This window comes from Crocuta crocuta, unplaced genomic scaffold (genome assembly GCF_008692635.1).
Source record: "Crocuta crocuta isolate KB4526 unplaced genomic scaffold, BGI_CrCroc_1.0 scaffold125, whole genome shotgun sequence".
Taxonomy (NCBI): domain Eukaryota; kingdom Metazoa; phylum Chordata; class Mammalia; order Carnivora; family Hyaenidae; genus Crocuta; species Crocuta crocuta.
Window position 1 is genome coordinate 6,519,696 of NW_027531143.1, and position 14,498 is coordinate 6,534,193.

At 33.7% G+C, this 14,498-nt stretch overlaps 1 long non-coding RNA gene across 1 annotated transcript in view; it reads left to right on the forward strand.

Annotated features, from left to right (window-relative positions):
• Nucleotides 1–14,498, forward strand: part of LOC144237402 (uncharacterized) — a 256,172-nt gene that overhangs the window by 102,783 nt on the left and 138,891 nt on the right. Inside the window, exon 3 of the long non-coding RNA XR_013336843.1 lies at nucleotides 2,334–2,430. This is a non-coding gene — a long non-coding RNA (uncharacterized LOC144237402). The remainder of the gene's footprint in view (nucleotides 1–2,333; nucleotides 2,431–14,498) is intronic.

A 14,498-nucleotide genomic window follows, 5' to 3' on the forward strand; every position in this document is an offset into this window, starting at 1 on the left:
GGTTATAGTTTTCCAAAGAGAGGAAAAGGAATTGCTGTCTTAAATCTGTATTTGGATCCAAATGATGGTGCAGCCAGTTATATGGAGGAGTTACTAAATGGCATTTCAACAGAATGGCTTAGAACTGTTGATTCATTTTAGAAAATAGATTACCATAAAATATGTGGCATTTTGAAGAATCTCTGTAATGACTACTTTAAATATTTTCTAAATAAGTATTTACATGACTCTTTTCCCTGGAAGCTGTTAGTGCCTGTTAATTAGTACCTGTCTAAGTGTTTCAGCATAAGCAGCTGTACACCCAATTCTAAGTGCAATAAAAAATATGACACATTTCATTTCAGAGGAGTCTTGAGTTCTTCTCACATATTTTAAAAGAGTAAAGATTGTTCTGATTTTTACCATTACATCAAAAGAGGTACATATCTTTTTTGCAGAGAAACCACCAAGCATTTTGAAAAAGAAAAAAATAGTGCTGCTGCTGCTGCTGCTGCTGCTGCTGTTGATGATAGTGATAATAATAATGATACTGTTATTGACTATGGTGGTGGTGGTAGTCCTGGTGTGGATGTTGGTGATCATAGTTAATCTTCATTGACATACTATTATATTGCAAGCATTGGGCTAGGAACTTGAACTATAGTATCAAATCTGCAAACTTCATATTATTTAATTTTTTCAGATGAAGAAAATGAAGATAAGCACATTAAATTGCTTACCCAAATTCACTTGGCTAGTAAGACTAGGATCTGAATCTTGGTCTCTGTAACTCCAAAGCATTTATTCTTTCCATTTTATCATCTTGCTCATTATCTTGTCTCAGAGTTCTCTGCTTTTATTACAGTGGCACATTTATGTTTAAAAGCAAATGAAGATATTCCTATGTCAAATGTATTTGTATACGTGTGTTTAAATTCCTAAGGATACAGTACTATTGCTATAAAACCCAGTAGAAATCTGGCTTCACAAATTATATGAGATTCTTTCTCTATAACCCCTGAGGCCTTACCATTTTAAGGCTCTATTGGACACCCAATTGTCTAAAGGTAGCAACACATCAAATCAGTATTTTTAAAATGTAATCTCTTCCCCCTCCCAACCAGTGATAGATTCAGTATACAAATACCCAGCTCCTAGGCTCCTGGACTGAGCTAACTGTGGAGGAATCTGTCCTATAGAAAGTCCAGAGTTCTGGTTTGTCCCAGTACTACTGGTTTGAAAATTTACCTTTTACTTTGTGCTTTCCTTTTGCTGACTCATTTCTCCACTCTCCTAACAATGTTTTCTGAGATCACTTGTCAAATACCCTACTTCTCAAATCCTAGCCTCAGGGTCTACTTCTGAGCGAACTCTAATCATGGGTTTTTTTATTTATAATGAGAATTCTTATTTCTCATCTATGTCTATGCTTTCATTCTGGCTTCCAAATTTTGGATCACCTATTGAGAATATACAACAAAGAGAATATTTAAGCAGATTGCATGTAATGTATCCGCCATGGTAATCTCGCTTCACCTTTAGTAAAATAGTCTTTACCATGCTCACTGCAGTTAGCTTTCAGTCCCTCCCTGTTAGGTATGGGACAGCTTTACTTTCCAACTAAAGGTTATTTGCTTTTTGGCTACTAACAGTGCAATGCCTGGAACTCTTCGATATTTATCTAGTGTAGTCTTTATGTGCAGTAAACAAGAATCTAGGGCACAATGGAATCTCACATTTCATCATGGTTGCTAAAGCACTCCTGACCTCAGCCTGGAATTTTGAGAGCACAGGGCTGCTCCCAAACAAGTGTGGTTGAGTTATTTCATTTACTTGACACTTTTGACAGAAGAGAGAGTGTATGTTTCTTTCTTAAAGACTAATTTCTCTAGAGGTTTGATATATGCAGTGTAGCACATAGACATAATTCTGAATACTGTGAGGTTACCTTCACCCATGTTTCTTTATTCTACACAATTTTAAGAGTCATTTTTATCATTTGGTTTTCAGATTAGCTAATGGGATCTTCATTACCTTATTTAGAGTAGTGGACAATAGTTTGTTTACACTAAGCTCATTTTATGCTGCTGTATAATTGAAGAGCTTTCTTTTCTGGAAGTAAGCTTCCCTGAAGGCATTATTGGAGAAAATGCATCTGCAGTATTTGCTTTTTGCAACTCCCTTTTTAATTTACCAACACAGGAAAATTTTATTCTCTTAACACATCTTGAGTTGGGTTCCTTTCTTTGTTTCTGAATCAAATAGATTTCATAATTACTAAAATGTTTAATGTCTTATATGAATTTCTTATGTGCCTTACTCTCTGAGAACTCATATGCATGATTTGACTACAGGAAGAAGTAAACATTTCTTTGCACCTGTAAGAAATAAGACATCGAAACCTTGAACAAAGAAACTTTCATATCATCTGTATATATCCAAGTAGAAAAGGTAAGCCAGACCATGCACTGAAAAAAAAAAAAAGTGATGGTCATTTCTTTCATCTTTAGGTTGGAAAATTCCTTTCCAAGCAGTGTTTCAAACATCTAAAATATAGCTGCCATCATATTAACCCCAGACAGACAGCACTCTGTGCTAACAGCATGAATTGTATACATCGTTCTCTTCAGTAGCTCTGAAAAGGAAATGTAAATACAGTGTCAATAACAACCTCTCCTATGGAAAAAAAGAGGCTACTCACTGAGAGACAATCAAGGGTATTGCTAGATGGTCCTGTCAAGGTATGGTTTAAGACAAAGAGGCTTAGGAATCCCATGGGAAAACTTCATTCTGTATGAAGAAAACTATTTTCTGTACCTGTTGACATGCCTTTGGGAGTAGTAGGATAGAATATAGTATTAGATATAACTCCTAACTTTATCATTTCCAGCTGTACAGCTATTGAAACACTTGAGGAACCATTAAAACTCTTGATTCTTGGTTTTCTTAAATGTGCAGTGGAGGATAATAATAACTCCTTAACCTACCTTCACAGAGATTTTATGAGGAGTAAACAAAATGTGTGGGAAAACACTTTGTATATTGTAAAATTGCACACAGTAGTTATAATGGCTTAGCTTTATTGACTCTGCAGTGTGTGCTAGACATTCTTCCCCGTGTTTCACCTATAGTATCTCATTAAATCTTCACGACAGCCTTAGAAGAAGGTATCAGTGTTATTTTCATTTTCCATTTAAATAACTTCAATAAGATTCCAAGGTGAGTGGAATATAGCAGGGAGAGGATTTGAATCCAGGCAACTGAATATGAAAGACTCTACTGTACTTTAAAGCAATGCCATTCAATGAGTGGTCCATCAACGAGGGCATGTCCATAACAAAGTAAGTGCAGAAACTGAGCATAAGTATTTGAATACTTTTATAACTTTTGATATTGTCTCAACATCCAGATACATGATTGTTTTATAGTAATTTGTGTTTTATTTTACAAAGTATTTGTTCTCACTGGATCAGAAAGAAAAACTAGCTTTTCATCACAGATTGTTCGAGAAACACTGCTCTAAGTCACTGCAAATATGGTTGTAATTGATAATTTTATTCGAATACTGCAGGCAATTTGTAAGATAGCCTCACTATGGGAATTAAAAGATAAGCTTTAGAAATTACTTTACCTAATTTAAGTGAAGGAATGTGCTTATGCATACCATGAAAATAAAAATAACTCATGAAACTAAAGCCAGCTCCTTGATATCAGCCTTCCTACTCTCAGCAAGGTTCTCCTCTTTCTCCTCTGTGTTCCATTCTGGACATTAGATAAGGTGTTCCAGATAAGTAACTCTCCTTCAAAACAAATATCCTACTATACATGGGTCACATGGAGGGTTATGTGGGAGATTGACTTCTAGGAGAAAATGACTTGTATTGGTCAGATAGCCCTCAAGTCAGAAAAAGAGGGGGAAGTGAACACCTGTGGCTGGAAATCCTGTATTTGATCAATTAGAGAGGCAAACGAAAAGTACCTTTATGAATGCTTAGAGATTTTATAGCAATGCTTGTAATTATATTGAATTCACATTTTCTCCACAAGATTGTTTCAGGTTTGACTCTTTCATTGTAATCTTTATATCAATTAAGTTCATTTCACTTCTTCAAATATTTGCCATTTTCTTTTTTTCTTTAATTTTTGTCCCAAACTTTTCTCACTGAAATCACTCTCAAAGAAATAACTTCTGAAAAAGCAAGAAATTCCAAGAGATTATCTTAAATATCTTCTTTGGGTTACATATAAAACCCATTGTTCAGGTCTTGTGAGACATTTCTGTGAAAATCATGCCTATGTTTAGAACCTGAACTCAAACGCATGTTTGATAAACAATATAAAATCTGTTTTTTTAAGAACAGCAAAGGGATGTATAAGCTTATTGGATCAAAAATAAATATTATAACCTGTGGAGTGAGTTACATTTGGACATTTTGATCAATAATTAATGTTTCCATGCAAGATACAGAAACTTAATGGAGACTGATTCTTTGAGTATCAAGATTTATTTTTCTTTCTCTTTTAGAGGTATGTAGTTTTGTTCAGCACAAAAGTCAAGACAACAGTTTACAATCTCAGAGATGATACATTTTATTCCCAAGTGCTCCATTAACTCAATATATGGCCTTGAGAATTTTTCTAAAATCCTTGGTGCCTCAGTTTCCTTTCTTATCAAATACAGATGTCCAAAATAACTAACACACTTTACATTTCTTCTTAAGGAAAAACAGGGAAGGGAAGAAGAGGAGTGTAAAATATTTGAGATCAATGGAAATTGGTATCTAAGTGCCATGTATTAATCAAATTCTGAGATATATTAAATTTTAATGGGAAGTAACTAATATAGAACTATTGTAAATTTTTAACACAAATTTTGGTTCATAGTAAGCTTTAATAAACCTTAGCATTGCTGTTTTTATTAGCACCATTACTAGTATTGTAAAAATTAGGAATCAGAGGTGCAGAGTCCCTATGGCTATTGTGGAGAAAGCAATTTAGGAATTAGACATTACATAATTGCTCAAGGAGCTAGAAGAGTTAAAGTTTGGAAGAGGAAATGGAGGATAGGAAAGGAGGTCATCAATTAGTCTAAGAACCAACCACATCAATCCATCAGAGTTAGAATAATCAGAAGCAACAAATAAAATGTACCGATTCTCAGTTAAATTAGAATTTCAGATGAACAACAAATATTTTATTTGTTTGTTTGTTTGTTTTGAAAGAGAGAGAGTGAAAGCAGGGGAGAGGCAGAGGGAGGGAGAGCGAGAATCCCAAGCAGACTCTGCTGTTAACACAGAGCCAAATATGGAGCTCAGTATCACAAACCTTCAGATCCGAAATTGAGAGTTGGCTTAAACAACTGGGCCACCTGGTGTCCCCAACAAATATTTTTTTAAAGATAAATATGTATTTACAGTGGAGGATAAAGTGTCAATATTAATTGTCTAACTCATTAAGAAGTATCCTCTGTTATGGGATATTAGATTGTTACTAATATTTCACTGCTATAATCAACTCTTAAAGTATGGAGACATATTTAGACAAAAAAAGTGTATGTTGTTTTATTTGGCAATCTTAGACTATAAAGGGCAGGTTCTTTGTGAAGGTCCAAGAGAAGATATCTTCTCTATGTAGGTCTTACCACGGTAGGTCTACAGACTAGCATTTAAGTGGTAGGCATGGAGCTGCTCTTGGTCAACAGAGTCATCAGTTAAGAAGGAGAGCTAGACAGAGAACAGAGGAAAGTAAGAGAAAACAGGAATCTATTTCTGCATTTGTCCATCATGACATCTGACTAATGCAACCTTTAAAGGGTAAATGGCTGGTGCTTCATTACACTCTCCAAATCTCATGAAAATACCTCTTTTGGCCAATTGTAAGCCAGAGCTAGAAGAGAAGGAAGTTTGGAGAACTGTACATCCCGGCTTAACCAAATTGGCAAAGTGAAAATCACTCACATGATGATGATGATGATGATGATGATGATGATGATGATGATATGGGTGTTTTCTCAAGGGAAGCTACATCTTCGTAGCAGTTCTTGGAGATATGAAAAAGCTTTACTTTATTCAGCATTTGGTAAACTAAATTAGTATGTGACAGAGTTCAAGTTATGTGATATAATAGAATCACATTATGTCAAAAGCCATAGGATTTCCAGACATAGTCCGGGAGTTTACCTTGAATGTTTTCATAGGCCTCTAAATGTTGTACCATCTATGTTTTCAATTCAGTCTTTGACTTGGCAGTGTGGAGATTCTAACTGTGAAAGCAAACTTGATCCATGCAATGAAGTATTACATATTTGAAAATAAATTAACAAAATTAACTTTCTAGCCCACTGTGGCAATCCTTTCATAATCCTTAGATTATTACCAATATTTCAGGGCTATAATTTATTTAAGTAAATATTCTTAATTTTTGAATTTTAAGTAAATAGAAGATAAATGTACGGAAATGCAAATATTTCCTTAGTTTTCCTAGTGTAGAAATTCTAGGGTAAAGGTAACAATGCTTGCAAGACAAATGAACAATTTTTAAGGCAGAATATCTATTACAAAATTGTTCTCCAAAAAGGTTTAACCAGTTACACACCCACTAGTTCAACAACACAGTATTATAAAGTTTCTGACACCCACACCCACACTGGGAGTTTTCACTAAAAAATAGGTTTACCATTTGAGAGGAAAAAAAAATGTTTTAGTTTTTATTTATATGGTAATTCAGTATATTCATGAGAAAGGTACATATACCCACCTGTGAGATATTTGTCATGTTATATACTATTTTTCTATTGTAGCATTTATTTTTCTTGTTAATCCACGGTTATGTTCTCCCTGTTTTATATATTTTCATTTGTTTGTGGCATTCAGTAGCAAAGGATTTACTTAAATAAGTGGCCATAATCAAATCTGCTAGATCTATCTTTGTTTTCAGCTTGTAAACCCATGTATAGGAATNNNTTTTTAGCTTGTAAATAAATGTATAGGAATGCCTCCCTCCCACCCCCAATGAAAATATTTTAAAGGATATTTGTACATTTTCTGCTTTTTAAGAATTTGCATTTTCTGGGCACCTGATTGCTCAGTTGGTTAAGCATCATGACTCTTGATTTCAGCTCAGGTCATGATCTCACTGTCCATGAGTTCAAGTCCCACATTGGGATTCTCTGTCTCCCTCTCTGTCTGCCTCTCTCCCTCTCTTAAAAATAAACAAATAAACACTAATAAAAGAATTAACATTTTACTTACAAGTCATTAATTCATTTGACATATACTATGAACAAAAATTAATAGTACTTTTCTCAAGTAATATTCTAATTATGCCAATTTTTTTACTAAAACTTCCTTATGTTTTAAAATGCCACTTTTGTCATTAGATGTATTGTACATAATCATAGTTCTAGCACTGGGGTTGGTAGTATGAACCCAGTACTCAGACTACAAGGTAATTGAAGTCCCTTACAAGTTTTGTGACCTTATATAATTTATGTAACCTTCCAATGATTAAGTTTCCTAACCTGAAATTAAGATAATGTTACAATAAAATTGTCATAAGGATTACAAAAATGAATTCATGTATGTAAATCTCATAGAAGAGTGACTTGTATATAATAAACATCCAATAACGGTCGGTTTTCATTGTTGTGTAATGGGATAGCAAATGAAACACTTACACACTCAAGTCCAGATGAGCATTTTTGGTTATTAAAGATTGGACTTAAAGGTCACTTTCAAGATAGCCCCACATCTACCCTTGTCTCAATGTGATGTGACCCTCCACTGAAATGATATTGTCACTTAGAAACCTTGTTATGTCTCCCATGGTTAAAGAAATACAGTAGGTGAGTTTTATGTATTTGGAAATGGTTTGTAGATGGAATGTGAAATAGAGTCTGAGAGAAGAGCTAGGTCAGAATGAGAAACAAAGAGAGTTTGATACATAGCTCTGAGTCCTATATTTAGGAGATGGAAGGAAGAAAAGTAGAACTGTTGAAAAACATAGGAAACAAAAGTCCTTTGGATTGGGCACTGTCTGTAAAGAAGTGTATTCCTTTCCTGCATTCATATGTTGAAACCCTAACTCTCAATGTGGCAGTACAAATGGAGACTTTAAAGAAGTAATTAAGGTTAAATGAGGTCATAAGCATAGGGACATAATCCAATAGGATTTGTGTTCTTACACAAAGAAGAGAATCCGTTGATGCATAATATCAATATGGGGACATATAGTATTTTTAATAAATGATACTGGAATAAATGAATATCCCAAAAGAAAAAAAAATGGTGTTTGACCCTTATCTCAGACCATACACATAAATTAATGCAGAATGGATCATAGATCTAAAACTTAGGGCAAAATACCAATTTAAGTGTTATACTTAGCATTTTAGTGATTTTCAATTGCTTAGTGTATTTTGCTTATTTTCCCTATCTCTGTATTTTTCTTTTGAAAGCCTCCCTAATATGAACCTACTTGATCAATATTTTTTTAACTTTTTAAAAAATGTTTTATTTATTTTTGAGAGAAAGAGAGCATGAACAGTGGAGGGTCAGAGAGAGAGGAAGACAGAGAATCTGAAACAGGCTACAGGCTCTAAGCTAGCCGTCAGTTCAGAGCCTGACGCGGGGCCCGAACCCACAAACCGTGGGATCATGACCTGAGCCAAAGTCGGAAGCTTAAACAACTGAGCCACTCAGGCCCCCCAATCAATATTTTTAAGTTAATTGGATTTTTTTAATATTCTTAAATCTCGGATTTATAAATCAATTCTGTTTATTTTTCTCTTTTGTGTTAATAAAATTCTGCTTTTATCAACTCATTTTTCTAGGTAAAATTATCATAGTTATAGAAAATAATGCCTGTGTGCCTTTAGAATTTATATAAATCTTTTAGAGAAATAGAATATAATAAGGTAATGGAATGGAAAGTTAATACATTAAAAGCACTAGATTGCCTATGTTCAAACAATAGAAAACAGAATATTAGTAAAAGTATATTGTTCTAAAAAAGGAAACATGGCAAGATACTTAGATACAAATTTTATAATTATTGCATTATTTCTAGTTTAAAAACCTTTTAAAAATCTTTGAAGACTCATTAAAGAGGATTTAAATAACTGAAAAGATATATGCTTTTGGATAGGAAGATCTAATTCCATGGTTATGTCACTTCTCACTAAACTAACTCATCTATTCAGTACAAACCTAATTAACAAACAAGAAGATTTTGTTGTAGTTTGCATGCTTCTTTCTTTGTAGGTTTTAATCTGGAGTTTGATTTTGCATGCTGTATGACATTAAAGTATATTAAGTTCATTTTGTAAAATAAAAATGTGATGATCTTTTAGGACATCTTTTAACAATGGAGAAAATTAGAAAATTCTAATAATAGAGATGGGTAGATATACAACTTTAAAATATATTGCAGGGATGCCTGAGTGGCTCAGTCAGCTGAGTATCTGACTTTTGATGCTAGCTCAGGTCATGATCCCTGTGGTCATGGAATTGAGCCCAGTGTTGAACTCCACACAGAACATGGAACCTGCTTAAGATTCTCTCTCCCTCTGCCTCTCTGCACTCATGTGCTCTTTCTCTAAAACAAATAAACAAGCAAAAATGTAAATGTGAGCACTAGAAATGAATGACTGTTTATAATGAAATTAGAGATAAGTTAGACCAAACAATGAAACAGTAGAACAAAAATAAATAGATTCAAACATGATTTGTTTTACAGTAAGGTAAAGATGCCATTTCAAAATAGTGGGGAAGACAAGGATAATTCTATAAATTACGTTAGATAAAAGTAAAGCTGCCTCCTCACTTCATTCCTCAAAACAAAATAAATTTTGATGGAGCAAAGATTTAAACTAAACATAAAAGTCCTCAAAAGAAAACACTGTGAATTTATTCATAATACTGAAATGAGAAAGGCCTTTCTAAATTGAACATAAAATCTAGAAGCCTTAAAGAAAGAAAAAAGATAGATAACATGGACTTCATAAAAATAAAAGATATATTTTAAAAATTACTATAAATGAAGTCTAAAGGCCAACAGCAGACTGGAAAACACGTTTACAATACATGTAACAGACACAAGTAAATTTTTCCAATTCTCAAAATGTACATATACCATCTTGAAGAAGAATCAAGAACTACACACCAGCAGTGTACAGAAAAACAGTTACAAGTGTGCAATAAATATATGGTGTAATATTGAGCCTCACTCATAATGATATGAAATAATTCATTCAGAAAAAGTTATTGAATGCCTCTTCTATATGTTGGGAAAACAGCCATTAACAAAATAAACACAAACCTCAGCCCTAATGGAGATTATATTTTAATGAGCAGTCTATAGACAATAAAAATGAGTAGACAAAATAAATGAGTAGTACATAGTTTATTTGATGAGAATTGAGTGCTGTGAAGAAAATAAAGCAGAGAAAAGAGAATGTGAGATCTAAGAGAAAAGAGGACTGTAATTTTAAACATGGCAGCCAGAGATGGCCCCTAATAAAGATAACAATGTAGTACCAAATTTCAGTTTCATATCCAACAGAAATATGTGTGAGGTTGAGGCAAAAACATATATGTATGAGAATGTTTAAAGAATCATTATTTGTAACAGCAAGCAATTTGAAACAACTGTAACAAGTATATCAATGCTAGAATAAATAAATATTTTAGTATATTCACACAGTGGAATTATATTAAAAAATGAACCTGAATCTACCACAATTATAATAAAGCAACATGTGGGAATCTCAACATAGTGATAAGACCAAAAAAAAAAAAAAGGTCATATAAGAGAAATTCCATTAGGTGGTTCCATTTATATCAAGTCTGAAACTAAGCAAAACTAAAATGGTTTTAGAAGCTAGGATAGTGGTTACCTTTGGGGAGAAAATGCATGGGAATGTCTTTAAGGGTACAGGGAATGTTCCCTTTCTTAATCTGAGTAGTGAACACAACTGTATTCTTGTGGGGGTAATTCACTGAGCTTGTTCAATGACAATTTATGCACTTTTATGTCTGTATGTTATATTTCGGTTTCAGGAAAACTAAAAAAAATTTCTCTTTTTGGATACCCAAGTTTCTTTCTTTCTTCATGAGGTTTTAAAACAGAACCAGGATATATATAAATATTTTAATCCTTCCATTAACCTTTCCTACTGCTCAGTGAGCATTTTGATCTGTACACAAAGATCTTTCTCAAACCAAAGCTTCTTCAGTGTTTTTCCTTTCTTCTTTATTAAGAAATATTTCATTTGTCATTGGGTCTCTTGTCTCTGGTCTTCAATAGCTACTGTATTCATTCTTATTGTCTTTATGTGTTTTGAATATTTCTACTACACTTTGGGAGTAATTATCAATTTGTCTTTCAAATTAGTCATTTAGTTTTCTAAATTTACAATTCAATTCTGAATTTCTAATGGTGACTTTCATTCTGAAATTGATTTTTCATTTTCTAATATAATATTAAGTAATCAAGTATCTTTATACATGTTGAGTTTTCTTTCTTCAGGTCACAGGGACTGTACTTTTTCCTTTAATTATTTATGGACAGGTCACTTGGTTGGCCCATGAAGTGTGACTGGAAGGCAAACATGGATCTTACTGCTTACATAACTTTAATAGCCATGTGATATTTGCCATATTCTTCTTGGTAAATTGTATACCTCTGTGATCAGCAATACTCCACATAGTGTAGTGGGTCTTTAATTATCCTGGGTCCTGAAGTGAGAACAATGTAAGACAGCCCATTTTAAGCCCATATAAATATGTGAAATAAAAAAAATCATCTTGCTTTAATTCACTGAGATTTTAGACTGTTTGCTACTGTAGCAACACCCTGCCTATCCTGACTAATATACCATATAATCATTCCTAATTTTTTCCTAACATTTCAGTAATCTGTACAGTTTAATTCTGTTGATCATCATCATTATTCTAAAATTGCAGTCTATTTCTTTATAAGTAGTATGATCTATTTTCTTTATTGTGAATATTTTCATTGGCTCCACACGATGTTTTTCTAAGCTGTACATATCTCTAAACAGAGAATATCCTTGTGCCTCTCACTATATGCGTTACTATAGTTAGAATTTCCAAACATGCTAACAAAACTGGTAGATCTAAATTCAATCAATAATTAAGTTATGCAACAATCTGAGAGGAGAGAGTCCAAGTTGAATACAGTCCCAGCAGAAGAACATTTTCTATGTGTTTCCTCCTGTGTTTAGTAAAGCTACTTCACCAGTGATCAGTGTTTGGTATCCAGTTTCATTTGGCTGGACTAGGTTCACACTGTGTCTGTGGCCAGCTTCCTACCTGTCACCCACCACATCAAAGAGAAGAAGCTCTTATTACCCCAATGACAAGCCCTTGCTTCTCTGCTGAGAGCTGTGCTTTGTAAGACTCCCAGGCAAAACTTGAAGGCTTCTAGTATTGCTGTTTTTATTTTTGCCATATTTATAAAGACATGTGTGAATAAATCAAATAATAAGATTAGCCTGTCATAATTTCTACACCTCCCCATCCCATATTTGTTCAAACTCAGTCCCTCTCCTGAGAAGCAACCTGTTTTACTTTTTGTTACCTTCAAAACACTAAGTAATATACTTAGTTTCTCTGTTTCAATTTAACGTTCCAAACAAGTATTGATTTCCTAAAATTAAAAATAAAAAAGTTCAGGGCTCCTGGGTAGCTCAGTCAGGTAAGCATCTGACTTCAGCTCAGGTCATGATCTTACAACTTGCGAGTTTGAGCCCCACATTGAGTTCTGAGCTAACAGCTCAGAGCCTGCAGCCTGCCTCAGATTCTGTGTCTCCTCTCTCTGCCCCTTCCCTGCTTGTTTCAGCTCAGTCTCTCAAAAATAAATAAACATTTTTTAAAAAAACTTAAAACAATAAATAAAAAAGTTTTCCTTAGTAAACTTTTAACCTCCCTTTCCTTCTCAGTGCTTGATAGTATTTGTGTGTGTGTGTGTGTGTGTGTGTGTGACTCTTCTATTGGCTATTAGATCTTATTTAGTGTTTTAAATATTAGTTCTCCTCTATTCTCTTTCATAATTCCTCTATCCTTCCACTTTCCATGGTCTGTGTGCTATTATTTTACATTTACGCTGGAATTTTGTTAATATTTACATTCTAAGTTCTGCATTTACAACTAAGTCTTACACAATTTATCCATGGGTTGACTAAAGCTGAAAACTATTTAGACATTATTATATTATTATGAATAAGCACTAGGATTATATTCATTTTCCTATGTAAACAATACCATAACTCCTGAGCCACTTGGAAGAGAATATTAGGAGCATCGAGATAAAGATGAATTGTCTTACATTCCAACAATTGCTTGAAATCAATCAGTTATATACATTTTTTTCCTGGAATTTTGTATTGTTTTTCCTTTTATTTTGAATAGCATGCTTTATCTTGCCTCAGGTTTGTTCCATCCCCTTAATTGCACAATTTCTTTCAAGACTTTTATCTTCAGAGACCACACTCACAGAGCCCACCATTTTTCTACTGCTACTGCTTTCTAAAACAACCACTTTCAGCCCTGATAGACCACTGTTATCCTGAAGTGTTTTAGTTTTAGTTTTAGTTTTTATTTTTATTTTAATAGAGGTTTTTCTTTATTGCTCTTTGTTTCCTTGTTCTTACATCTTTTTGTTTCTTAATCTACATGCTCATTTATTCAGAGGACAAATTCAGCTAAATTTACAGAATGAGATTTGGGAGGTGTGGCTTGGCTGTTTTTTAGATAAGGTGACACCTAATGATCTCAATGTCCATCCTTCTTTTCTTACACAGGAACAGAGTCCCAATTTATTTTTTTAGACTGCTAAGTGCACAAATAAAATATTCTACCTTTCATCCAGGCAATTCTAGTAATTTAGAATTAGTTGCATTGGGCGCAACTTCAATAGCTGGTAAGTTTTCCACAGACACACGTGTACATATTTCTAACTGGAATGCAGAAGTGTCAGGAGGAACTCCAGTAGTCATTTGAAACATGAGGCAATCTTGAAAAGGGAAGCCACGCACTAAGAACAATGCAATAAAAAGAGGGGAGCCTGGGTCCCTGTTGACACCATGGAACTGCTATACTAACTATGTTACCATATATTGTACTTACAAATATGAATACTGGCTACAAATATATTTTACAAAGAAGACAGAAAAACATTCCATTTGAGCAACTGATATTTCTCATCTCAGTTGCTAGCTACTGTATATACGTATATATTGAAAATAGTAGGGGCTGCCTGGGTGACTCGGTTGAGCATCTGACTTTGGCTCAGGTCATTATCTCACAGTTTACGAGATCAAGTCCCCCACAAGGCTCAGAGCCTGGAGCCTGCTTCAGATTCTGTGTCTCCCTCTCTCTGCCTGTCCCCTGTTCTTGCTCTCTCTCTCTCAAGAATAAATATTTAAGAAATTATATATATATATATTATTTATATATATATATAATTTATATATATATATATATAAAGAAAGAAAATAG